Consider the following 27,966-nt stretch of genomic DNA (forward strand, 5'->3'; position numbering starts at 1 on the left):
GGATGAGCGTGCTTCTGCACTTGCGCTCCTCAAGAATGTCCTACCACCCCCAAACTTTCCACCCCTCTCCGCAGTCCACAAGAAAAATATAAAGAAAAATTATTTTCTTACTTGCACAGCAGTACGCTGTCTCCTGTCCTTCAGCGCCAATGCCACTTGGTCGAGTCCCGTCTCTGCCAGAGTGCAGAGATCCACTCTCCTCCTGACTCCTGTCTGGGGAAGCCTGTGGTCACCAAAAAGCCTTTGTGTACTTCAAGCTGTAGCTCGGGCAGCCACCCCAGTCAGGAATCCTATTTCGTCCCTTTTTCCTTCGCTATCCTCACTAAACAGGTTGTTCCCAGATGGTTTTTTTCTAATCTAGCAGTGCCAAGGCTTGACTCCTGCCAGTGTCCAGCTGCTCACTGAGATGTTCTGTCTGCAATTAGTCCAAACTATAGATGGGTCTCAGGAGCCTGAAAGCGCAGCCTCCCCTCACTCCTCCGCCATCTTCTCCCCTCTGCCACCTTATTTTAAATCCCTGACTGTGGCCTGTGACACAATGGGCGGGATAACTGGTTCTGACCATTAGTAGAACCTCAAAAAGCCCTGTAAGCTCTTTTGTCACCATTCTATGGCCAAATCCCCTCCTATCTATCTATTGCCTTGGCACCTTGGAAGAACCAAAACCATTTGCACAACTAAGATACTAGCTACCAGTCATAAATATGCAAAGGCATCTCTCAGGAAAAATAGCTGTGCTCCATTGAGTCCCATCCCCCATTCCCCAATCTGTGGGATCTGGGGAATTTTGGGGACCCTGCTCTTTAAAAGTGGCACTGATGGAGGACTAACTTTGTGAATCAATTGACTAGAGGATTATCTGCGGTTTGGGAACCTGACTGTATTGTTCATGTCTCTCTTCTCAGTAATTGTTAGTCTGCCTGGCATAGGGCAGGTACCTAGTAAGTGATAAAATGCCCACTGTTTATTTTCTTATTGGCAGGCTGCAGTCTTGTGTTAATATGGTACCTAGAACTGTTCATAACTTTTGCGGCAAAAGCGAACCATGCAAATATGAGCAACTGTGACTTTATTGAGGTGTCTTTGATAACTGGGGAGGACTCATCAGCAGACTTTGTTTCATTATAGAATATGAATTTCTTTAGATAAAAATCTGTGCATTACATGCATGCCTTCACTTGAAATATATTGCTAAGTCTGGATGCTCACTGTGTTTCTTTATTGGTTCAAATGAAAGGAACAAAAAGGAAAAGGTTAGACTTTCTCTCTCTTTATAGATAGAGTAAAAATTCTGCCTCTAGTTATACAGATATATTTATTTGGTAAGATATAATAGAAGTGCATGAAGTTCATTCATATTTAAATTTTATTAAAACAAAACTTCAAGTTCTTTAATGTGGATAGACATCTTTTTGTGGGGCTCAAATATTTCTTCAAACATGTGACCTACTTCTGCTTCCCAAAGATTCCTGTTGTGATGATACTTTTTGAACAGGAAGTAATCTGAACAATCCTAATCCCCCTCACCCTCCAACTCTTGTGACTTCTGGAGAGAGTATAGTTATATTACTCTGTGTCAGCAACTCCCTGTCTGGCTGTGCTTCTTTGCAAACATTATCTCAGACTGTCAGTATAATAATAATAATCACTTATGTTTGTAAAAGGCTTTATAATATACTTTCACTTGTTTTATCCTCATAATAATAAACTAAGCAGTACTGATGGATCCACTTTACAGATGAGGATACTGAGGCTTAGAGATATTCTTAAGCCAAGTTCATACCAGCAATAATGTAAGCAATGGAATTAAATTCAAATTTTAATTTTCAAATTCTTCACGTCTTTTTATCCACACCAATTGCTAAACTGTGCTAATATTAGTTCATTAGAAAAGGTGGCTTTGGGGTGAGAGCCAGTTTTATTTAGCACATCTGAAAATGGGATCCTAAAACAATATCTCTGCTAATAACCTTTTACTTATTCCCGTTAGAGAAGCCCTTATAATTATTAGCTGGTGTCTGCTCTATGACAATGACACACATGAGCACAGGCCCTTGACAATGAGCACATGGGCACAGGTGTTACTATTCTTGGGCAGAGCATTAATAATTAGACATTACTTGGGGAAAAGGGCAACACTTCATCAAAAGACAAAGTGCTAGCTTTGATATCTCTCTGTGCAGTTGCCAGAACGTTCTTAGTGCCTGCTTTTGATCTAAAGATTAGCTGGCGGCTTTGCCCTTTTTCTTGTGAAATTTCTGTTCTTATGGGAAACCAGTACTAACACATATTGAGAATTTTTATGTCTTATTAAAGGTTTTTCACTGATATTTGTAGTTTCCTGCAACATCTACCACATTATTATCTGGCAAATTCTAAATTTACTCAGAGAGAAATAATGTTATGAAAAGAGTTCTTCAAAATCGTAAGGGATTTCACTGTGGGGTGAACATCTTTGTCACTGAAAAAGTTTCTTATGACTTGCATTTTTATTGCTTTGAAGTAGATTGGAGTGGACCTTAATTCAGAGCTGGAATTTTAAGAGGAAAACTTTAATGTCATCATTGCAATATTTCCAGACAGGACTGGGCATGGCTCAGTCAGCATCAGAAGGACTGACAGGAGGGGTAGTTCTTATTCAGGGTGGGCAAAGGGGTGCATATCATTGTGGGTGCTCAACGCTGTTTGGTCTTGAAAAAAACCCAAAACCCACTAAACTGCATATTCTGAGACTGCACCCTCCAGAGAAGACAAGCAGTTAGTACTGGGTGATGTATGGCTTGCAGGGAGGGACAAGTGGTCTAAGAATATCCACAGGTCCTAAGAAGTCCAGTTAGCTTCCAGAAAGTTGTAGGCAGTGAATCAGGGTGGTCTGCTTTGGGGAGGAGGCTCAACCATGGAGGTTTCTCTTCAGGGGTCAGGCTTTCATCCTCAGGGGGCCCTGTAGGTTCTAGGGTCTGAAATATATACAGATTTCAAGGTAAGGATTTGGTGCTAGATTGAGGGTTAAAGCTTAGATATCAGCACTGGGCCCAAAGGTGGAGCCTAATTCCTGGGGATGAGGCAGAAGTCCAGTTTTCACCAAGGCAGAAGGCCCAGGTCACTGAATCCCACCTAACCTCCATCTTTTATTCTATCACATGACAATGATAATAAGGTCCACTTTAAAGTTGCAAAACCTATGAATAATATATTTGGAAGAGCTTTAAGTATTATAAAATACCAAATAGTTATTGTTTGTAAGTTCATTACATTAGTAAGCATTTACCTTCCAAGTACTGCACCTGTGATGATCAATCAATAATACTGTTATTTAAAAATATGTATTTTTATTGTATGTTTCCTATACCATTTATTCCCCTTATACCACCTCTCTGCTTCTATCACCACATTATTTTCCACGTCTATGAGTCCTTTTTCCTTTTTGCTTTATCCCTCCACCCCTATCCCCCACTCCCACTCCCACCCCCACCCAGAGCTGATATAAACATCAGAACACCTTCCTGGTGCCTTCTTGCAGTTATGATCTATTTTTTCCACTCTTATCTGTAATTTGGAATCTTCATCTAGCCTTATTTTCTATGGCCACCCTGAGTCAACCCCTCTTTCTGTCCTCTTCATCCTTGCAGATGCCCATTTCCAGTATATACTCCTATGCTGTCATTGGACAGTCCAAAACTTTCAGTCTAGGAGTTGCTGAAAAATGTGCCTCACCTCTTTTAGGAACATTGGAACGCTCCCATATGGAGCTTAATGATAGTCAGTGTGTGTGTGTGTGTGTGTGTGTGTGTGTGTGTGTGTGTGTAGGGGCTGGATTTAGCAGTAGATTGGGAAACAACTGCCTAGTACATAGAGAAAGAAGGAAACCTTGGTCAGAGAGAGTTTGAGGAGACTCCTGCAGCTCAGGCAGAATCTGAACTACAAGGCAATACAGAGAAGACATAGAATGACCTTATTAAGTGCAGGAATATTTATACAGAGACAATAGCTCTCCAAACAGAGGACACATACTAAGAGGCAAGCTTTATAGCCTTAGTTCAAGGATCTGCAGGGGAGTTGTAATCACTGATAAGGCATGTTCATCTTCTCCTATTTATAGAGGAATATCCAAAAATTATCTTTGGATAGTGAGAACACAGGCAAGGGTAACACCAGTAAAGAGGTGAACAGACCACCAAGGGATGTCCCTCCAGAGAGACTAAAGCAGACCTGCAAGGAAAGCTTCAAGCAGCTTCCTTAGCAACTGACCCCAGGGGATACTTTTAAGACATTTAAAGACATGGGGACATTGTGGGCTTTTTGACTACTTCAGTTTTGATGTTTGTTGGTTACTTTCCTTTTTTAATGTAGGTTTTTCCTTCTTTCTGGAAGTTTGCTTGCAAAGTTAACTTGGTTTGTACTGGTTTTACTATCCAAACAGGTTTTCCTGGGCCTTTGAATGTGGGCTTAAGCCAAGAGAAAAATGAAAGGCTAAAGCAACTAACCTAGGTTTTCATTGTTACTATTTTGTTTTTCTTTTTTTCTCTGATACAAGCTCTGACTCTTGGCTTGTATGTTTTAATCAGTAATCTGTTCTATACATTATCAATAAAACAAAAATGTTTATTGCCCATAGGTATTAATTGCTGTGTTAAGTGTTAGCAGGAACTATTTTAAAAAGCAAAAAGACACATCTCTGCCATTCAAATCAAGACTAACAAATCATAAGAAATTATAAATTACAAAACAATGATTAATTATAAAAAATAAAGAAGTATAGATATTTACATAATTAAAAAGTCTCATTTCATCTCTTTCCTTCCCTTATTTATATTTTGTTTGACTTTCCTGTCAAAACACACACATACACAGATTCATTCAGGAAAGTTCCAGTAATTATGGACACAGTAAAATGATAAGACTCTAAGAGGCTAGCTTCAATATTAATAGATCTCTCATAAGGTAGTGAATAATTAATATTAAAATTAGTAAGACAGATTCACAGTACCAGATGAGAACAGGAGAGTCTGAATATTGGACTAAAATATTTCAGGACCATTTTGTAAAAGAGGAAGAATTTAAACTGGGGCATAAATAATTGATAGAATTTGGTTAAGAGGAAAGAAGTGAGTACAACATGATCAGCAGTGTGGAGAGAAAAGCCGACAGAGAGAGAAATATATGAAGAGGTGCAGAATGGAGAAGATTAATATTTGGAAATAAAACTAAAAGAATGTAAGGCATGCTTTTGGAGTGTCTTCATGCCAGTTTAGGAATTGGGATATGGCTCTTCTGATGAAAACAAAGATTTATGAATGTGAGCCCCTATTGTCATTTTAAAGAAAACCTTTTCCTAAACATGTGAGTGCATGTACAGTTTCACAGGCATAGATATAAACGCAGATCACTGCTGTAGCAACCCAATACCACCTGCCGCCATTCATGTTCAAAAATTCTAGAATAGTAATTTTTCATTTAGAAAGTGAATGAGAGTCATCTTAACAGGTGATGGATAGATGCTGACGAGAAGTGTGTTGAGACGGTTTCAGACATCTGCAATGCCAGCACATCCTAGTCAGAAATATGTTATGTTATATTTCATGCCATATCTAGAAAACAATCACGCCTACATTTTAAAAAGTTCTTTCAAACATTAATATAATTTTGAAGATGAACATACTTCACAGTAGAATTTCACTTTGCTAGTAGATGAGTTTTGTAAGCTCTTAAAAGAAACTATTTAACCTAGTTAATAATTAATGCCTGAGGATGAGGAAAGGCTCTGAATTGTCCCACCATCAATATTATTACATGAATTACATATATTATTACAATATATTTCATGTTCCATTTAAAATATATATTTAATTAAAAATACTATTTTGTTTTATGATTATGAAATTACCTTGGGCTATGGATATTAGCTGGAGAGCTAGTTCTATAATATTAGAATTCAACACTGGTTTCTGAGTTATATCTATGATCAAAAATGAAATCCAGATTTGTGCCCTTACAGTATACATTTGTAAAAGGTCATTTACAGATAAGTCTTTAAGGTTAATTGAATGACATCCTCTTGTGTAAGTTTTTAAATACAGAAGACTGGATTTTTTTTCCTCCCTGTTTGGAAAACCATTTTGTAACTTCCATTCCCTCACAGAAAATATGACTGCCTTGTTTGTGGTTCTCAATCATTCACTGATATTTTTCAAGGGGGATTAAATGTAAAAGCCCACATCCTTAAAGGTGATGTGACTCAAAAGAGTCCACCAAAATTCTAAGACTGCTTTTGCCCCTGGGTTCCAATGATTGCAGGTAAACTGTGAAACCCACCTGACAATATCAGTGATTACATCTGTGAAATAGTGATTATAAAGGCACCTTAGTCAATTTGTTTCCCTAGTATTGCTGGAAATTTGACCTTCAGTTTGTCCTATCCCTCACCCATTCTTTTTATACTGGCTCATCCTTTCAACACTATTATTTAATGGTATTTATTTCTCTGTTGTTTAAAAAGTTTATACTTATCATATTTGTGCAGGCCTTTTCTGATCTCTTTACTCTGTCTCTTTCTCTTTATTTGGTAGGGGCTTGTTTTGGGGTTAGACCTCTTCTCTTTTCAAGACTTGACTCCTCTGATTGGGGGACTGAGAGGTGACCTGAGAGTAAGGGGAACATGTCTCTTTACTTAACTCCCCAAGGCTATTGGTTTCTCTGTTCATCTCTTAATGGGCCATCAAGGTCCTTTCAGCATCTGTGTCAGTGAGATTCTCAGCAGAAAGAGATGTCACATTCAAATTGAGACCAAGAAAAAGAGGAAAACAGATTTTGGCAAGGAGGTATAAGTTTCTGTTGAATATGGTAAATACATTTTAAAAATTCAAGTTAAATAAGTTAATCAGTAGTTGACATGACAACTTATATAAAACAACCTAGAGAAGAAACAGCCACCAATAAAACAAGTAGTATGAGACTCTAAATGAAACAAAATGCCAGTGTCCAGAGGGATTGTGATCTTTTACCTGCTAACTCTAAAGTACTTTTTGCGCACCTTTATATATCTTGAAAACTAAAAATGTCCTTTAGATATCTCAACCCCTGAGGGACTAATGAGGCACTGATTTGGGGGTCATGTGGGAATCATGCTCTGATTTAATTCCAGGTTTTTGCAATGTAAAAAGGCCAGCTTCCTTATTTCTTGCTGGTTGCTTGTGATGGTGAAGTTCAATCAAATGTATCATCCATCCATGAGACATTTTAGGTGAGAACCTGAGTAATGTAGGGCCAATTACAAAAGAAGAATCAAAGACTGAGAGGTCAGATGCATATTTTAGAAGCAATATAGAGGAAATCTGAGAGAGATACAAAGAGGAAACAGAGGTATTCCTAAACTGTGATCAGTAAATGTTATCAAAACCAAGTTGATGATAGATTTCAGTATCAGTCTCTGTGAGATTACTTTTTAAAAGTCAGTTTTCTTTCCAGTCATGTTAATTGATAAATGCTGCTGTGGTTATTACTAAAAACTGAATAAAGAAGGTTGTTTTTTTTTTTTTTTTTTTTTTTTTAAATAACATCCATGGAAGCCACAAGAAATTTCTGACATTCAGGATTAGCTCAATGTTTGAAAGGCTCAAGGCTTCTTCTTGTCATTCATTCATGCCTTTCCCATTCTTACTGATTTCTGCATACTGTTGGGACAGAAATTACTGAAAAGTGCATAAGAATATAAGCAACATGGCTTCAAATTTCACTTGAATAAAGTTTCTCAAAATTTCACTCATTGTCATATTAATGTTAAGAACCCTAGCACATTTACAAATCTGTAATAACAATGGACTGGAGTCTGGAGATCTAAGTTTTTTGTCTTGGCTTTGTCACAACTTAAGCTGTTAACCTTGGACAAATGTTTCACCTTGGACAAATGTTTCATGTCTCAGTTTTTATCTATTAACTGAGGCATTTGATCTAGATGCCTTTTAAGGTCACGATGTCTTCTGATATTAATTGACAATTCACTAATATAGTCAGGGGAACAAATTCAGCACCAATTGCCTCTCCAATTTGTCTCTAATGATTTTTAAAAATTCATTCTGGCAGATTTTTTTTTTTTTCCTTATAATATGGCAAGCAAGACAAGACAAGAGGACAAGGCAGGGTGTGGGCCTATCCTTTACATCAATATAATATTCCAGGGAAACTGGGTCATGGGAGTCTATAACTGGTGCAGATCTCATAGCTCATCTTGGCCATATTTTAAGATTCAAATTTTAAAAAAAGTGGCTCAGAGAAGTGAAGTAACTAGTTTAAAATCAAATGCTGAGAAATTCAAAAGCAGTGTCTTATTCCATTTGGGCTTCTAATAAGAAAATGCCACAGACTGGGTGGCCCATAAACAATAGAAATTTATTTCTCACAGTTCTGGAGGCTGGAAGTCTGAGATCAGGGTGAGGGTCATCTTCCAAGTTGCAGATTCCTTGTTGTGTCCTCACATGGTGGGAGGGGAGAGAAAGTTCTCTGGTGCCTCAGCCTCTTTTATAGAGTCACTAATCCCATTCATGAGAACTCTGCCCTTATGACCTGATCACCCCCTGCCTCCCATCAAACTCCCACATTCTAATTCTATCACATTGGACATTAAGATTTTAACTTATGAATTTAGGGGTTATGAAAACATTCAGCCTTCAGCAGGTAGGAAAAATAATCCATGTCTTTTAACTATTAATCCTGTGATGTCCTTCTTTAGGTCTCACTATGTTGTCTTTCTTCCCCATATTGAAAACACTTGGAAATATCTTCCATAGGACACTACAAGCTATGTGTAGAAGCAAGGAACACAAATAATAAGTGTGATAACTTTCTTGGTAGATAGACTTAGCGAAACTTGCTAAAATGACTCAAGCGATTGTACACATTTTATTAGTTTATGATAAGAGGTGATAGTCCTTTCAGAAAAATTACATGTTGATTGTTACCATTTGCACATATAAATAAAAATTATTGGGACGATTCAAAATATGGAAAACTCAAATTCTTAGACTCTATGAAAATGCTTTAAATATTATTTATAAGTTGGCAATAACAAAAATTAAATGTTTCTTTATAAAACTAGTATTTTATTCTTCTATAGATAGTTTCTATACATATGTCAGCACTGCATGTTTGCAAATATTTAAATATAAAGAAAAACCCTGTAAAGCCAACATTACAATTGTTTTAAAACCATATCTCTTTTACTGCTTTTAAATGATTGTAAATATTTAATTGAAACTTGCACAAAATGACTCTGTTGAGAACAGCAAGTAACCAAAATGCTTCTTTTCTTGAAATGTACAGTCTGTATAAAATAACAGATTCTCTGAGAATAAAGTTGGTCTTGGAATCTGGCCATGACAGTATTGGGTCAGAAACAGTGATTTAGAAAAAAAAAGAGGGTGAAGAATAATTTTAAATATATATCTTTGTGTGCATATGTGAGTGCCAGGACTTGAACAAACAAAACAGGAAAACTACATCCCCCTTCACACCAACTGTAAGATTCTCTTACCTTGAAATGGAGGAGCTGCCTGCCACCTTGGCTACTGGCAAATGTAGATTTTGTTCTACTGGGTAAAGAATCAGATCAGGATGGAAAAGAAATGTCTCCCAAGCACACCAAGTGTTGTAAACTTGATTGGAAGGGAATAAATAGTAACAGCTCCCTCTTCTAAACACATACTCTGTGCCAAGTACTATGAGATAATGTTGTTAATTATTTCTGACAAAGATATGTGGATGTTATTATTTCACATTTTATGATAAGGTCAGAAAAATTTATTGAGGTTAAATGAAATGTTCATACTCACCTGGCAAGGGAGATACCATAATCATGAAGGTGCTTTTCCCAGGGAGAGGCTTATCCATTGCACTCTGGATGTGCTGACCCCTGCAATGTCCCCAAATGTGGGAAAGTTGACTGCATAATTTGTGGTGGTGGGGGCCTGTGTTTGCATTCTCCCAGAAATAAATAAATAGTCCAGACCCACAGAAGTATGGAAAAAGTAAGCTTGGAATCTACTATAGGTCTGTATGGTTCAAAAGCCTCTGCTTTTTTTCTCTATATTATGTACTACATGGGTTGATGTCTAGAATACATTATAAAGCTACCATATTACTTTTACTCTTAGTAATTTTCTGAAACTGAGGGTCTCATTGCAATATAATCTTTTATAATGATTTTCTATCTCTTTTATATGGTAGATTGCAGTAAATATCTCACTTGTCCTTCTCCTGTGAAGTTCAGTCAGATTCACCATTGGGATGGCTATAAATCTTAGCGAAGACCAAAGACCTGGGTAATTTAAATATGATTATGTTTTATGCTCCCTAGAGAGGAAAATATTTTTTTACCTTTAGAAGCTTTAAAACTGCTTTTATACTTACAGATGGAAGCTTTGAGAAATTTCCTATCTTCATATCTATTGTGCAAAGTGAGAAACCCTTGGCCATTCCTGCTGTGTTGTGTGTCTTCTAGGGGTTTCTGTAATCCCCATAACCCAATATCTTATCATCACTCATCTTTTCCCTCCACTGATACTCCTAGGCATTCTCTAACAGGGATAGATGCATTTTACCACATGTTATTTAACACTTTTCAGCTATGCCTCATGGGGTTCTTAATTAGAACTCCTTCTTTACTGTATAAAGCTCAGAAAAAGTTACCTAGAAATCCTACATACTCAGCCAGCAAGATCATAGATCATTTCTGTGTACTGACAGGGGTCAAATGAGCTTAGGAAACCCAAACATAATGCTGCCAATTAGGGAAAGGACATGTGCACACTAAGATAAGTGGAATTAGATCATTAAATAGGCAAATTTTAATGTCTGTTAATAAGTAGAAAAGAAAGAAGTTGATCTTGTCAAAAATAAAAGAGCAAGATCTTGTCATGTAGAAAGAATCTGAGATGAAATAATATTAGTAATATAGAACTACTGAAAATAGGAGGCTATTCTCATGTGCTCAACTTCTTATTTTATATTGTCCTATCACTGAACCACAGTTCAGGATATCTAGAGGTTGTATGGGCTAATGGAAAGAGCCCTTACCTTGAAGTCTAAAGTCGTGGATTTAGGTCTCAGCTCTACCTTGCATTTAAGTTTGTAAAGCAAATGCCTTATTTATTTTCTTTGAGCCTCCATTTACATAGCTGTAAAACAGAGACAGTAAAACCTGCCTTACCTACCTCACAGATATTTGTGACAATAAAATGTAATGTATGGAAAAGCACTTTGTTAATTTTAAGATAGTATTAGCAGGATTGCCTGCATGATCTGTGGGACAAATGTAAAATTAAAATGTGAGCCCCCTATTCAGAATCTATCAAGAATTTCAAGGTGGTGATGGCAGGACATTAAACCAAAGACAGGGATTTTTGAAGTATAGACCCCTGTTGAAAAGTAAATTGTATGCCTACAAAACCATTCCTGAGAATTAATAGTAGTAAAGGATGTGCCTCCTTGTTCCACTTCTTGCCCTACTGCTGCTGTAACAATTGAGAAAGTATTCACTCTCATTGTTCCAGCAAGACTGCATTGTCTTTCTGAGGTCCTGCTTGCTTGCAATGCATTTGCCCTAGAAGCAAGTTCTTGGGAGTGATACAAATGAGTAGGAAGTTAGATTTGTTTAAGCTAATACTATTAGCACTGCACCTCTCGTAAGGTAGAGGTCAAACAAACTTGATCCAGGCAGTATTCTCTAATGACAGTTAATCATTGTTAATGGTTAAGTCTTTCCATGGGGAATTAGATTATGAGTTTTCACTCTGCAGCTTTTAGAACATAGCCTACTCTTCCGTTGGGGACTTCCTGTACTTCTCTCCATGAGACCAGCTGCTATGTTAGAAGACAATATGGTAGTTGCCTGAAAATTTTCAGTTCAGCCTTCTCTCCAAGGAAATTTGATCCTTCCATAGGGAAATCATTAGTTACCCAATTGTGCCCAGAGCTGCCAAAACCACTAATAAAGTCTCTGGAAAGTTGTGATATAGACACAGAAGGAGATGAACAAGAAATGGGAAAAAATTCAATAAGTCGATTCCCCTACAGGATGGTACAAAGTTGTTTACTGTGACCTGGGTTTCTTCCTAGTCTACTTTTAAATATAACTTCATAAGCCTTTCCTAGGTTAGGAAGTTTTTTTCTTGCCATTCAGCAAGATAAATTATTTATTTTTAAAAGTTCATCATATTGCATGGACTTAATTTTTTGCATTTCTACTAATTGTGTTTTACATCCCAAGTATTTACAGACTTCTTTGGTCCTTCTCAAAAACTGTGAAGACCAGCTGCACAAATCAGATGTTTTCTTTTTTTACTTTCTCCATCAATCCATCCTGCTATAATTATAACCATTGCTCTCTTGGAACATTCTCCTCTCTGTCACCTGCTCTGTGTTACTGAACTGGTCCAAAGAGAATGAAAACTTTTGGGTTTTTAGTTATAGAGATCTATGCATATGTCTGGATGGAAACTGTCCCTAAATAATTTTGGCCATTTTTTTTTCTGTCAAGTATTCTGCTATGAAGAAGTATACGGAATGGGTACACTTCACCATGCATATTAGCTAAAGAAAATTAGAAAGTTCAAACAAGAAAACCACATATTGAATTTTAAAGTTAGGAGATCAATTTCATCAAACTGTCAACTTGCTTAGCCAGATGCTCTGAGTCAAGCAAGGTCTCTATGGGTATGGAAGCTGTGGAGATGTCCTACTTGGATCTCACTTCAAGGAGAAACTTATTTTTAAGTTGGGAGACAGGCAGTTACCTAACTGCATCCAACTGTAGCACCTTTGGGACCTGCCATAGCATTTGGACCGAGGTCACTATTTTCCAGGTGGCTGTTAGCACATCACTGAATGTGGAAGGGCTGCCAGAGTCTGGACATTTCTGCCCAATGTGGGTCTTCTCTACTGGGCAGTCTGCTCCAGAGTACCTTATGGAGTCAGCTTAGGCTTTGTGAGACTTGTATCACAGCTTGCAATTTACCTGCACAATCTTGCTTCCTTCCATCTTAACCTCTCACAGGTGTGAGATCTGTTGAGTTGTCTGAAGACTTTCACTGTTTAACCTGCTTCATCTTTCATGAGTGTTACCCACCTAAATCTGAACACAGAAGAGATCCTATGACTGACTCAGCATAGACTTCACTTATCTACCTGCTGTGGTAAAACTCATTGTTTAATTGACCACCTCCACAAGGTCTGTGGGATCCATTACCTTCTTTTACCATCTCCTGCTCTGAGTACCAAGGTGAAGGGCATAGGATCTGGCTTCCTCAGCATTTGCTAAAGAGACAGGAGATACCACCAAGATGTAGGGAATTCACTCCCTATGGTGTGAACATTGACTATTAAGGGGGGAGAATCCAGGAGAGAACAAAACAAGAAATTATTTCCTATCCCTTTTCTCTGGACTGTTTGGAAACTCATTAGTCCTACATGCTTCTCGAAAGTCATACAGGGAGCCTGAGCAATCAATGGACCTTGCTATAAAGCTGTGGCCAGTTTAGTAATATTCTGCCTTATAGGTTCTCGTTCTGCTTTAGTGCTTTTTTTCTTTACCTATTTTCTTCCTAGTAAGATATTAGCATCTTAGTCCATCTAGGGGAACTGGTCTGAGATAGGCATCATTGATTAGTTGCTAATGTTATTGGTATTATGCCACCAATCTGAGACTCTATGAGTCACTACTTTATTCAGATTATCTTGCTATGCAGCCCAGCATAACTTCTCTACTTGTTTTAAATTGCTCATAATATTTTAGAGACATGCTAGCAATTCTAGCAGAGAAAGAGTCAAAGATATCAGCTACTGACTAGGTATATGTTTGTGTAATTGATTCTCAATCTGTTTAGGCATAGGATATTGTGCTGTGGCTTATAATTTGTATTAGTTGATTTTGATAGTCATTTTAACGATAGAGTTTTTATTTCTATTCCAACCACATGTGTATATTAAAAATGGAAGGTCTTCAGTGCCTTAGCTCAGAATTGGAATATTTCCTGTGGACATTTGGGATTCACCGGAGGTCATAGATAATGAAGTGACATGTCAGAGCGAAACTTTATGGAGATTAGTCTGGAGGTACATGGGATTCAAAATGGAAGAGTAGATATCACATGTGAAAGGCTATGGACAGCTGGATGTTAGTAGTAAAACAGATCCCTTTAGAGCTGGGAGGATCCTAAATAATTCTCTAACTTGGAAGTAAGTAAGAAGAGGAGAGCTGGAAGAACTTGGTGAGTGTACCCCAAGGAATCATTGTAATTATTCAAATCTCCACACTCCATTCTTTAGTGGTGAGATGAAGACAACTTTGTATTTATTTGAACATTTATTAAACACCTGCCCTGAGACCATGCAAGGAAGTTTACATGCATAATTACATTTATTCCTTTTAACAATCTGTACAGCATTCTTTCTTATTTCCTTTCATAGATGAGGACGGTTATGCTACAAGTGTTAAGTGCTCAATGTTGCACACCTCCTCTTTAGCCAAGACAGAATTTAAACCAGAGTTTTCTGATTCCAATGCCTGTGCTGTCTATAACACACTACACTGCCATCATATACACTGTCCTACATGGTTCAAGACCCAGTGAGTGACAGAAATGCTAGAAGACTATACAAGGCCGTCTGTAATCAAGATGTCAGAGTTGGCTACTGATTTTTTTCTACATTTTTTATTCTTACATATATCAGTAATGTCTACCTTTGACATGTCAGAAATAGGCTTTTATCCAGAGCCTCCATGAAGACTGACAGCATATTGATGGATGTGTTTTCATGCTTTAGAACCAAGGCATCTGAAAAACCCTGGTCTAAAATGTAAGAAGATATTATTGCAACAACAGAACCTAGTTTCCAGATGTAAAGTTCGTTCCTTATCATGTTGTATTTGCTATCTTCTCCTTTGGTAATCTTTTTTCAGTGTTTATAGCAGAATTGCCTTACCAATTCTCTTACTGCAACAGCATAGCTATTACTGTGTATGACACTCATGGTATCTTACTTTAGCTATCATGTGACTGTTGAACTTAGAAAATATTCAAAGAATGAGTAAAATTGTTTCTAGGCTTGCCAGTGCAGCTGCAGGGGAGTTGGAGTAATTTCCCATAGCATCACACTAAATGCTATTTTTATTAAAGTAAGCAAACAGTTAATAAAATTAAACTGGGTTCTTTATTCTGTCAGAAAAAAATATAATTCTATAAGATAATATTTATATTATGGCTGATACTAGCATGTTATTCCACAGTGTATGGACCCAGACAAGTTTAATTTAGTTCTTAAGTGGAAGGTAGTTTTATTCTGATACCCCAAGAGAAATATTTGCTGGACTAAACTGCTAGAACTCAATTCATTTGTAAAATAGAGGTTGTTTGCCTTTCTATTTTGTAAAGTGAGGCTCATCTGTAACTTGGATAGTATGAGCTCCCTTTATTCTTTCTCAATATATCTACCCATAGTTAGGAACTAATTGTCATAGACAAAGAGGCTGTAAATATGTAAAACTAGATTTTTTTTTTACCTTGTTCTAATGCTGTTTGATGAGATTTACCTTTGTTCAACAGGATCAAAATAACTGAACATTCTGATTCAGTAAAAAATTTAGGCAGAGGGTTGTTTGGTGTAGGGAGATAAGCCCTTATAATTCAGGGTATGTATTCTGGGAGAACAGGGACAGAATAAACATGTAAACATGTCAACACAGTGTATGACTGTTCATTGGAGCAGAAGCCACTATGGTAACAATTAGTGGTAAACAAACTGTGTGCTTAATGGAAAAAGAGCATGCAATTTAGAATTTACAAGATAAAAGCTATTCTTCGCTGTTAAACTAAAGAATATTGTAAAATATAGAATTCTTTTGAAGTTTTCACCAGTATTATTGTCAACACACCCATTTGCTCTACTTATTAGGTACCAAGTGTTTAGACATAATGTGTGAGAGAACAAAAGTGAAAGGCTCTGTCTCTGTCCCTAAGGAACTCACAGTACAGGTAAGGACACCTGTTATATATAGCACAGACCTGTAAAAATAATAGCCCTCAGTTGTTTGGTGGGTCCTTGCTCTTTGCTAGGCATTACAAGAGTTATTTTACTTTTATGATCTAATCTCATCATTATCTCAGCACTGCAAAGTAAGAATCATTACTCTTTTTCTTTAAATGAGGAAACTGAGGCTCATAGAGAAGAAATAATTTGATTCTGACAAAACAACTTGTTAGTGTTTGATTAAGAATTCAAATCTGAACCGAGCTCTCTTTCTATTAAACTTAGCTGCTTTTTAAAATTTGTGTCATAAAGTTTAAAATCCAAATTGATTTGAGACTAGAACAAGCATGCAAACACTGTCAAAAATGCCTTTTTAAAAAGCTGTACTTGAGGCAAAAGATCAATAAATGGACAGTGTGTTGATTGGGGCCAACATTACAATATTGATGTGTAATATAGAAGAACAGATACTCTCAACTTTTGTGTTGCTTTTGTCTTGTCTGTCAAATAGAATGATCTTCAAACCATAGCGGAGTAAGACAAAATTTGTTACAGGGCAATTTAAATCTATATGGGTGAAGATATTATGAGACAGTACGTAATGGATCTAAATGAGCTCAGGTCTCCTACTAGAAAAAATATGTCATTGAGGATTAGGAAAATCTTAGATCAATATTCCTATTATATTTTTTCATAGCACCCAATAAAACAGAATATGTTATGACTTGTAAGTATACACTTATTCGTGTGGTTATGCCAATGATTACTTTTCTGTCCCAGGTATGACACTAGAAGCAAAGCTTTATGTTGTGCTCTCGGTGCTGTTTCCCTGATGGCGGGTAAAGTGCCTGGGGCCTAGCTGGGACTCAGCATACCTTCAGTGAATAAAAAAATTCATTGAATCTCTGTGGGCAACCCCTGAGGACTCAGTAGGAACTGAAGTGAATGAATACTTTTAGGGGACACATATTTTATAGTTTGTCATAGTTTTCACCTCCCTCTGCTTTTCCCTAATTTTATTCCCTGGTTGATTCTTGGAAGCATATGTGACTTAGAGTTCAATAGATTATTAACATTGACTATGTGAAAAACTCTAGAATACATCACTGCCAAGATGATGGATTTAAAAATATTGGAGAGAAAAGAGTGATTTCTAAGACACAGGGAAAATAATTTCCATCTTTTTTAAAAAACAGTATATAACAATAGTGTGCAGTAAACTAGGGTAGTGGAAACCTAAAAGACTGTGTTTGCGATATAATATACTCAATATGTTTATGAATGATTGCTGGAACTGATGAATTATATCCAAAACCAAATTTTCTAAATAACATCTTTTCAAACAACATGCTTGTATGTACAGTTTTTAATTTATTAATTTTAGTTGGTATTTTCAGACTCTGTTTTGGTAGTTGAGGATCTAGTACTTTTAACATAATCAGGATAACATTCATGGTATAGTATATTAAGTACTTTGGATATTGGGTTTCTTACAACGGTGTGAGAATAGAAGTTACCCATTCACCAAAAAATGTTGTTAAAAATATATCAGAACAAAACAACCCTCCTACTTAAAATATGAACATGTTTAAATGTTCCTCTACTTTATCACAATCATTTCCACTCCTACTAAGTTTTTACCATTTAATCTGTTTAATATAGTTAGAGTATCTTAGATTCCAAAGCAAAAGGGTGTATATTTCCTCATCGTTTGCCATACTCATTCAAAAATATTCGGTAGTGGATAAGATGCTAATGACGTGATCAATATATTTATGGTTTTACCTCTACCTTAGGATACATTTGATGATGTTTCTAATGATTTGTGCAAAGACTTTGATTGACAGGGAACTGGTCTATATGATCCTCCACCATTGAGGATGTGAACCAGTACAGCAATATAGAGAATTCACAGAGGGATCCAAGGCAGTGGGAGCAAGACTTAGCAGGATGAGGATAAAATGTTTATTGGAGGCTTCAGCTGGGATACAAGCAAGAAAGATTAGACTGAATATTTGTCTAGATTTGGGGAAATTGCAGACTCCACATTTAAAAAAGATGCAGTCACTGGAATATCAAGAGGATTTAGACAGATTTGTACTTTTCAAAGATGCCGCTAGTGTTGATAAAGTTTTGGAAGTGAAGGAACACAAACTGGTTGGCAAATTGATAGACCCCAAAAGGGTCTAAGCTTTAAAATGGAAGGAACCTCCCAAAAATATTTTTCTGGGTTAACTGAGCCCAAATACTTCTCAAGAACATATTAAAGAATATTTTGGAGATTTTGGAGAGATTAAAGATATTGAGCTTCCCATAGATACAGAAATAGATGAAAGAAGATATTTTTGTTTTATCACATACACACAAAAAGCCAGTAAAGAAATTGTTAGAAACCACATATCACTTAATTGGTTCTAGGAAGTGTGAAATCCAAGTTGCCCAGCAAAAAGAGGTTTATAGTTATCAATAGCAACAACAAAAAAGAGCAGAGACACTACAGCTGGTTGACTAGCAATTATGACTGAAATCAGGGCCAAACTGGAACCAAAGATTTAATAACTATAATGATCAGGGATATGGAAATTACAGTAGTGCCTATGATGGTGATCAAAACTATGGTGGCTATGGTGACTACATGATTATACTGGGTATAACTATGAGAGCATAGATATGGACAGTGATGTACTGACTACAGGGGGCAACAGAGCACTTAAGACAAGACACCTTGACTTCTGGCCAACATGGAGGCATAGACAGACATGCTGCATCTTCCTCCACAACTAAGAAGGAATACAACTACCTCAAAACTAGACACAACCAGAAGTTCCAGAAAATCAAACTGCATAGAAGTCCAGCAACCAAAGTTATAAAGAAGAAATACTCATCTAGACACGTAGGAGGGGCAGAGCCAGGGAGGAGAGAATGCAGTGTGGTGGCAGCGGCAGCAGCAGCAGGCCACAGAAAGTGTAGTCACACATTTTAAAAAGTCGGAGGGATACCTGGGGAGTGTTCCCAGCTCCTCACCAGACCTCAAAGCTCAGAGCCCCAGCACCGGGGAAAATCAAGGCTCATTGCTTCTGACTATGCAAACCAGTGGGGGTTGGGGTAGAAGCAGGAATTGCCAGTTTCTCAGCAGAGTCTACTTGTTTAAAGGGCCCCCACAGTCCTAGAATGTCTGCAGACCCACCCACTCTGGGAACAATGGCTAGGGCAACAGCTAGAAAGGCACCAGTCCCATACGAAAGTGGGAAAAGTGCTTGGAAAATGGGCAAGTGCTGAGCAAGTGGCATGGTTCCCTCTCAGACCCCTCCCCCACATACAACGCCACAACGTGGTGAAACAGGTCTCCCTGTACTGACAAATCCCTAAGGCTCTGCCCCTTACAATGTAACAGGAGTGACAGCTCTTCCTGGGATGCAGAGACAAACAAACACAGGAGCCTGTCAGAATGAGGAGACAGAGAAGTATGGCCCAAAAGGGGAAATGGATCAAGGTTCCAGTGGGAGAACTAAGTGACAAGGAGATAGCCAACTTAACAGATGAGGAGATAGATAACCTAACTGGTGAAGAATTCAAAACACTGGTGATAAAGATGCTCACAGGTTTGACAGATATGCTTGAGTATGGCAAACACATAGGGAAGAAGTGAAGGCTATGCTAAGTGAAATGTAGGAAAATCCATACAAAACCAATGGTGAAGGGAAGGAAACTGGGGTTCAAAGCAATGATTTAGAACACAAGGAATAAAAAAAAACAGTCAACCAGTGCAGGATAAGGAAGCAAGAATTGAAAAAAAAAATAAGGAAAACTTCAAAAATTTTGCGAAGGAGATGGACATACAGGTCTGGGAAGCATGGAGTGTCCCGGGCAAATTAGACCCAGAGGGGACCACACCAGGATCCATCATGATTGAGATGCCAAAGGTGAAAGATAGAGAGAGAGTCTTGGGAGCAGCAAGAGAGAGGTGGAGAGTTGCCTTCAGAGGGATGCCTATAGGACTATCAGCTGATTTCTCAGAGAACACTTTGCAGTCAGGAAGGGACTAGCAAGCAGTATTCAATATGATGAAAGACAACCTACAACCAGGATTACTGTATCCAGCAAAGCTATCATTTGGAATGGAAGGGCAGATAAAGTGCTTCCCAGACAAGGTAAAGTCAAAAAGTTCATCATCACCAAGCCATTATTATATGAAAGGTCAAAGGGACTTACTTAAGAAAAAGAAGATCAAAACTATGAACACTAAAATGACAACAAACTCACAACTATCAACAACTGAATCTAAAAAACAAAAACAAAATCCATCTAAGCAAACCAGAATAGGAACAAAATCATAGATATGGGGATCATTTGGAGGGTTTTCAGCTGGGAGGGGGGAGGGGAAGAAATGGGGATATGGTGCAGCGATTAAGAAGCATAATCAATTGGTACAAAATAGACAGGAGGAAGTTAAGAATAAAATAGGAAAGGATGAAGCCAAAGAACTTATATGCACGACCCATGGACATGAACTAAATTGCTGGAGGGAAGAGGTGTACTGGGCAGAGGGGAGCAAAGGGGAGAAAAAATTGGGACCACTGTAACAACACAATCAATAAAATATATTTTTTAAAAATAGACAAGACATCTTAATCTGGTGGCAATCACCAAATAATTATCAGCCATACTAAAGGAGGACAATGGAGAAAACTGGAGAAGAGTGCTATAGTAACCCTTCTTGTAGGATGACATTGAACATTGGTGTTTTGTTGATCTAAGATGATTATATTGTAAAAGACTTTCTAGTGTACAAGATACAACTATTTCTAACTGTAAATAGCAGCAAATTAGTTTTCTTTTTTTATTTTCTCTCACTGTTGTCTCCCCTCTCATTCTCTACATTATGGGTTAGTAAGATACTAATGTCTCAACTGTCACTTAGGTATAATTTCAGAAGTATTAAAGGTAACAAAACATGTGACAAGTCTATGTGTAATCAAATAGTTTTAATTTTTTCAAATGATGACAAAATTTTAATGAGGATTTTTGGTGTCAGCTATTAAAATAAAGTGATCAACTCATCACTGTGAAGGAGGTATATTGCCTCTTTAACACTTGATAGAATGAGATTCAAAGGGTTTAATTAACTTGTTCAGAGTATTATCCACTTAAGTGGTAGACACATATTCTAAGTCAGACCATTCTGATTCTGATGACCACACTGTAACTACTAAACATTGCTTACTACATCAAATAACTGACATACAGCAGTTTTTCAATGATGGCAATTATTAGCAATATTAACCCACTAGTATTCAATGTTTTAGTTGGATGTCATTTCTAGAGTGTGTAGGGTAATAGAATCATCCTTATATACAGCATCTAGAATAATTTAGGCCTGACAGCAGTAGGTAACATAATTCACATTTTAAGAACTTGTTGTGGTATGTAGAATAATATTTCTCCTCCCAAAGATGTCCACATTCTAATCCCTAAAAATTGAATATGTTTGGTTACATAACAAGGGGAGTTAGGTTACAAATGGAATTAAATGTGCTAATCAGCTGATCTTGAGATATCTGGATGGGCCAAATGTAATCACAACAGTCCTCATAAGTGGAAGAGAGAGACAGAAGAGAAAGAATCAGAAGTATGTCAGCATGGCATAGACAGAGAGCAGACTGACAGCTGTTGGGTGGGGGCAGGTTGACGGACTGGGTAGGAAGGTGGAGGGATTGAGCACAAAAGAAAAAGAGAAAAAACTCATGAACATGGACAGCAGTGTGGTGGTTGCTAGGGGGTGGGTGAGTGAGGGGATGTGGAAGAGGGTATGGGGCATAAATAGTGATGGACAGAGACTTGACTTGGGGTGGTGAACACACAATACAGTGTACAGATGATATGTGGTGGAATTGTGCACCTGAAACCTGTTATAATTTTGTTAACCAGTGTCACCCCCCAAAATTCATTATAAATGAAGAAAAAGAAGCAGGTCAGCACAAGAAGGACTAATTTTAATGAAGCTGGCTGTGAAAATGAAGGAATGGGGCCATGAGACAGGAATGTGGGTAGTCTCTGGAAGCTGGAAAAGGCAAGGAAACCAGTTCTCCCTTACAATCTCCTGAGGAAATGCAGCCCTGCCAACACTATGAATTCAGCCCTATGAGACTCATTTCCGACTTCTGATCTCCAGAACTATAAAATAACTTTTGAAAGCCACTAAGTTTATGGTAATTTATTTACAGCAAACTTCATCTAATCTGCTATTAATTTCTACTAATGTATTCTTCATTTCTGACTGGTTGTTTTTATGATTACCATGTTCTTGTTTTGTGCTTACTATATCTCTTTGTGTAAGTTCTCATGGAGTTCATCTACTCTTCCCCTAAGTTTATCAAGCATTCTTATAATTATTGTTTTGAATTCTAAATTTGGTAGATTACTTGTCTCCATTTCATTTGGTTCTTTTCTGGAGATTTCTCCTGTTTTTCCCTTTGGGACACGTTTCTTTGTCTCCCATTTTGGCTGCTTCCCTGTGTTTGTTTCTGTGTATTAGGTAGAGCCGCTACATTTCCCAGTCTTGGCATGGTGGCTTTATGTAGTAGGTGTCCTGTGGGTCCCAGTGCCGCAGTCCTCCTGATCATCTGAGCTAGGTGCTCCAGGAGTGTCCTTTGTGAAGATTATATGGGCCCACCTGTTGTAATTCAGCCTTGATTGCTATTGGTGTGTCAGTGGGTGGGAATAACCCTCAGTCTGGCTGACTGTGAGGATTGGACATGACCACAGTGTATAAGCTACTCCATTAAGTGAGATTTGCCCCAGCAGGATCTGGTGCCTGTCTAGACCTCCCTTTGGGTGTGCGGCTTGTGGAGCAAATTGGGTGGTGCTCTATTATGGTCTGAAGCTAGCCACAGGGTGTGTTGGTTCTGGGGTCCCTTGGGAGGGACTCCAGGTTCAAGTCAATGTGAGACACTGCTTGTGACTGGTTTTAGGGGTACTTGTGTGGTGGCCCACTCAGAATGTGGAGCTGGTCGAGGCACACAGGTGCTCGGGAGCAGCTTGTTTTTAAAGCAGCAATAGAAATAAACACAATTGTGAAATAAAATGTTTTTGTGCATGCAGGTGTGCATGAATGTATGCAGTTTACCAGAGGAAAAGGTGATTACTTACTTGGGAAGATTTGGCAGAGGGACATGATGTGATTAACTAGTAACCCAAGAGGTGGAAGGCAGCTTGGATTGGAAGGAGAAATTAGTGCTACAAAGGTATCACTCACTGGTCAAAGGTAGGAGGGAATCAATTCCATCTTGGACATGTAGAACAGTGACCCTTCTTGTTCCAAAAGTCTAAAATGTCCCTAAATTTTCCACAGTATGCAGAGTGTATACCTTGTGTCAGGACACACAAGCAAGGGAACACTGATGCACGGAGGGAATGAAAAGTGCCAATCCTAATGAAATGAGAGTTAGAGGGTGATAGCACACTCTACAGAGCGGATGAAATGAATCTCCATAGTATCACCAAGTAAACATTATTTCTAAAATGGGCTCTTACCTATTCAGGCCTCAGTGATGCAGTGAGGTTAGAGGCCCTCTCAGGTAGCACCAGGAGGAAAGTGAGACAGGAAAGAGAAAGAAGTCGATACTCTAATGAGAAGATTATCAGAATGGTGAAGGAGGGTTAAGTTCTGCTGGGTTTCAGTTGTCCCCCTAAGAAGCAAATGGGCTGTGATATTTATTTACCAACTTCCCTTTGTCAATGGTTCAGGGCTACTTTAGGGATGTCACCTTTGCGCTACCTCAAGACTCCCTTATACATGGGCTGAGTATTCTCTGGAAAGTAGATAAAGCCTTCGGTGAAGAGTTGTAGGTGCCTGAAGTACAAAACTCTCAACAGGTATGGAAATGGTGGATGCCAAGGTATTGAGTTCTGCCACCCTACCAGTTGTGACAGAGGTAGTACGACATGTATGGCACAAGAATTGAAGAGATACCTGGGTTGCATCAGCCAGATCTAGAATAAGAAAAGCCAGACTGGTCACAACACAAACAATTTTTTTTTTCTTGTCTTGCTGATTAATAGTCACTAATTTCCTGGAGAAGAGGGATTAGGAATTGACATTAAAAAAATATTATCCTTGTTGACATTGCAGAGCATGTCTGTGTTAACTATATAGGAAGCTAGATGCAGAGATATAACATCAAACTGACATGTTGCAGCCTATATGTAGGTTCCCAAAGGAAACAAATAAGATAAATAGCACCAAGTGTGCATGCCAACAAGGGTTATTGAGTTATGCATGTGTCCTCTATTACATTTTACTTTCCTTTTCTAAAAACACACACAAAAAATCAAAGCCCCCAGTAGGCACATTTCCCAAAATATGCAAATTATAAGTGCAACATATGTGGTTAAGACTTCAAGCCAAGGAATTGGTTGTACCCTTCATCCTTCCCTGGAGGTAGAACAGTTGGGAGTATCATCTTTATGCACTAAGAGTTGCAATTTAAAGTAATAGCAGTCTCAGACTGTATCAGTTTACAGATGTAATAGCTCAGATATGGACAATGTAAAAATAAGTAAAAAACCCCAAACATTTGGACATAATTTGTATTTAAAGACTGTAGACAATTATATAAAAAGATCTGGCAAAACAGAGATGAAAAGCTGTTTCTTTATGCATGTTATATTCACTGATATCTTAAGAGAAGCATTAAAAAGAAAAACCAAAACAGAAGCTCTAGCTTTGGAACCAGATGAAGGACTAAATGCTCTTATTCTAATGCTGGCTAGCTTTGTCCTTGACCCAAGTTGTTTGAATCTCAATTCTTTCACCTGTCATGTTAAGACATAATGCTTTTTTATTGTAGACTTTGAATTGAGTGTTCATCCTAATTTTTCATTATGTCGTCCTGGGCTTTCTCAGAGTAAAAGGGATATTTGCTTTATTTTAATAAGTCCAAGATTGTTTACTTACACTTTTTTGAGTTCTAGGTAGTTCACTAGCTATTGCTGATACCAAAAAGAATGGAAAATAGACCCTGTTTTTGAGGCATTAAAAACATAGTGGAGGTACACCAAGGATATACAGGCATTGAACAACACACTAAACCACATGGATCTAACTGATATATATATAGAACTTTTCACCCCAAAGAAGCAAAATATACATTCTTTTCAAGTGCACATGGGACATTTTCAAAGATAGACCACATGATAGGTCACAAAACAAGCCTCAACAAATTCAAGAAAATTGAAATCATATCAAGCATCTTTTCAGATCACAATGCCTTGAAACTAGAAATCAACCTCAGAGAAAAAAATCAAAGACACCCAAACTCATGGAGATTGAATAACATGTTATTAAATAATGAATGGGTTAACAATGACATCAAAGAAGAAATCAAGAAATTTCTAGAAACTAATGATAATGAGCACACAACAGCCCAAAACCTGTGGGACACAGCAAAAGCAGTCCTGAGAGGGAAGTTCATACAGGCATATCTGAAAAGGATAGAAGAATCTCAAATAAAAAAACTAACCATAAAGCTACAAGAACTAGAACAACAACAACAAACAAAGCCTAGGGCAAGAAGAAGGAACAAAATCATCAAGATCAGAGCAGAACTAAATGACATAGAGACCAAACAAATAATCCAAAAGATCAACAAAACTAGGAGCTGGTTCTTCAAAAAAAATAAACAAAATCGACAAGCCTCTAGCCAGTCTAATCAAGAAAAAAATAGAGAAGACCCAAATAAACAAAATCAGAAATGAAAGAGGAGAAATCACGACTGATACCTCAGAAATACAAAAGATAGTTAGAAATTACTTAAGACAACTGTATGACAAGAAATTTGACAATCTAGAACAAATGGACAAATTTCTAGAAACATACAACCTTCCAAAACTGAATCAAGAAGAAGTGGAAAGTCTCAACAGACCAATAACAAAAAAGGAAATTGAAACAGTAATCCAAAATCTCCCTGCACACAAAAGCCCTGGACCGAATGGCTTCACAGGCGAATTCTACAAAACATTCAGGGAAGAACTAACTCCTATCCTCCTCAAACTGTTCCAAAAAATCCAAGAAGAGGGGAAAATCCCAAACTCTTCCTATGAAGCCAGTATTATCCTAATCCCCAAACCAGGTCAAGACACAACAAAGAAAGAAATCTACAGGCCAATATCACTGATGAACATAGATGCTAAAATCCTCAATAAAATATTGGCAAACAGGATCCAGCAACACATCAAAAAGATCATACATCATGATCAAGTGGGCTTCATTCCAGGGATGCAAGGATTGTTTAATATTCACAAATCAATAAATATAATACATCACCTAAACAGAATGAAAGACAAAAATCACATGATCATATCAATAGATGCAGAAAAAGCATTTGATAAAGTACAACACCCATTTATGATGAAAACACTCAGCAAAATGGGAATAGAGGGAGCATACCTTAACATAATTAAGGCTATATATGAGAAGCCTGAGGCCAACATCATACTCAATGGACAAAAACTGAAAGCATTCCCCCTGAACTCAGGAACTAGACAAGGTTGTCCACTCTCTCCACTCCTTTTCAACATAGTGTTGGAAGTCCTAGCCACAGCAATCAGACAAGAAAAAGAAATAAAAGGCATCCAAGTTGGGAAAGAGGAAGTAAAACTTTCATTATATGCAGATGACATGATAGTATACCTAGAAAATCCTATAAACTCCACTAAAAGACTACTCGATATAATAAGTGAATTTGGCAAAATAGCAGGGTACAAAATAAATATACAGAAATATAAGGCATTTCTGTACACCAACAATAAAATAGCAGAGACAGAGACAAAAAAGAAAATACCATTTACTATAGCAACAAGAAAAATAAAGTACCTAGGAGTAAACTTAACCAAAGAGATAAAAGACCTGTACTTTGAAAACTACATAACATTGAAGAAAGAAATTAAGGGAGAAACAAATAAATGGAAGTAAATACCATGTTCTTTGATGGGAAGAATGAACATCATCAAAATGGCCATACTACCCAAAGCAATTTACAGATTCAATGCAATCCCTATTAAAATATCAATGACATATTTCACAGACCTGGAACAAATACTCCAAAAATTCATATGGAACCAAAAAAGACCCCAAATAGCAAAAGCAATCTTGAGACAGAAGAACACAGCAGGAGGAATCACAACACCAGATATCGAACAATACTACAAAGCCACTGTAATCAAAACAGTCTGGTACTGGCATAAGAACAGACATATAGATCAGTGGAACAGAATAGAGTCCAGAAATAAACCCAGGCCTCTATGGTCAACTAATATTTGATAAAGGAGGAAGGAACATAAAATGGAGTGAGAAGAGCCTCTTTAACACATGGTGCTGGGAGAACTGGATAAGGACCTGCAAAAAAATGAAACTAGACCACCAACTTGCACCACACACGGGAATTAACTCAAGATGGATCAAAGACTTAAATGTAAACCGTGACACCATAAAAGTCCTAGAGGAAAACATAGGCAAGAAAATATCAGATATCTCACGTAACAATCTCTTCACGGATACATCTCCTAAAGCAAGAGAAGTAAAGGAAAAAATAAACAAATGGGATTACATCAAACTAAAGAGTTTCTGCTCAGCAAAAGAAAACATCAGCAAGATGAAAAGGAAACCAACCATATGGGAAAACATATTTGCCAATGACATCACAGACAGGGGACTGATTTCCAAAATATATAAAGAGCTGATACGACTCAACATCAAGAAAACAAACAACCCAATTAAAAAATGGGCAAAGGACCTGAACAAACACTTCTCCGAAGAGGACATACAGAAGGTCCATAGACACATGAAAAAATGCTCAACATCATTAGCCATCAGGGAGATGCAAATAAAAACCACAATGAGATACCACTTTCCACCAGTCAGAATGGCCATCATCAACAAATCAACAAGCA

At 37.6% G+C, this 27,966-nt stretch overlaps 1 non-coding gene and 1 pseudogene across 1 annotated transcript; both read left to right on the forward strand.

Moving 5' to 3' along the window:
* The first annotated feature begins 9,816 nt into the window (after positions 1-9,816).
* Positions 9,817-9,980, forward strand: LOC150021503 (U1 spliceosomal RNA). The gene has a single exon (XR_016513509.1). It is a non-coding gene; the product is annotated as a U1 spliceosomal RNA (small nuclear RNA).
* A 5,982-nt stretch (positions 9,981-15,962) lies between these two features.
* LOC150021504 (heterogeneous nuclear ribonucleoprotein D-like pseudogene) lies at positions 15,963-18,487 on the forward strand (annotated as a pseudogene).
* The last annotated feature ends 9,479 nt before the right edge of the window (positions 18,488-27,966 follow it).

This window comes from Furipterus horrens, unplaced genomic scaffold, assembly GCF_987537825.1.
Source record: "Furipterus horrens unplaced genomic scaffold, mFurHor1.1.pri manual_scaffold_1, whole genome shotgun sequence".
NCBI lineage: Eukaryota > Metazoa > Chordata > Mammalia > Chiroptera > Furipteridae > Furipterus > Furipterus horrens.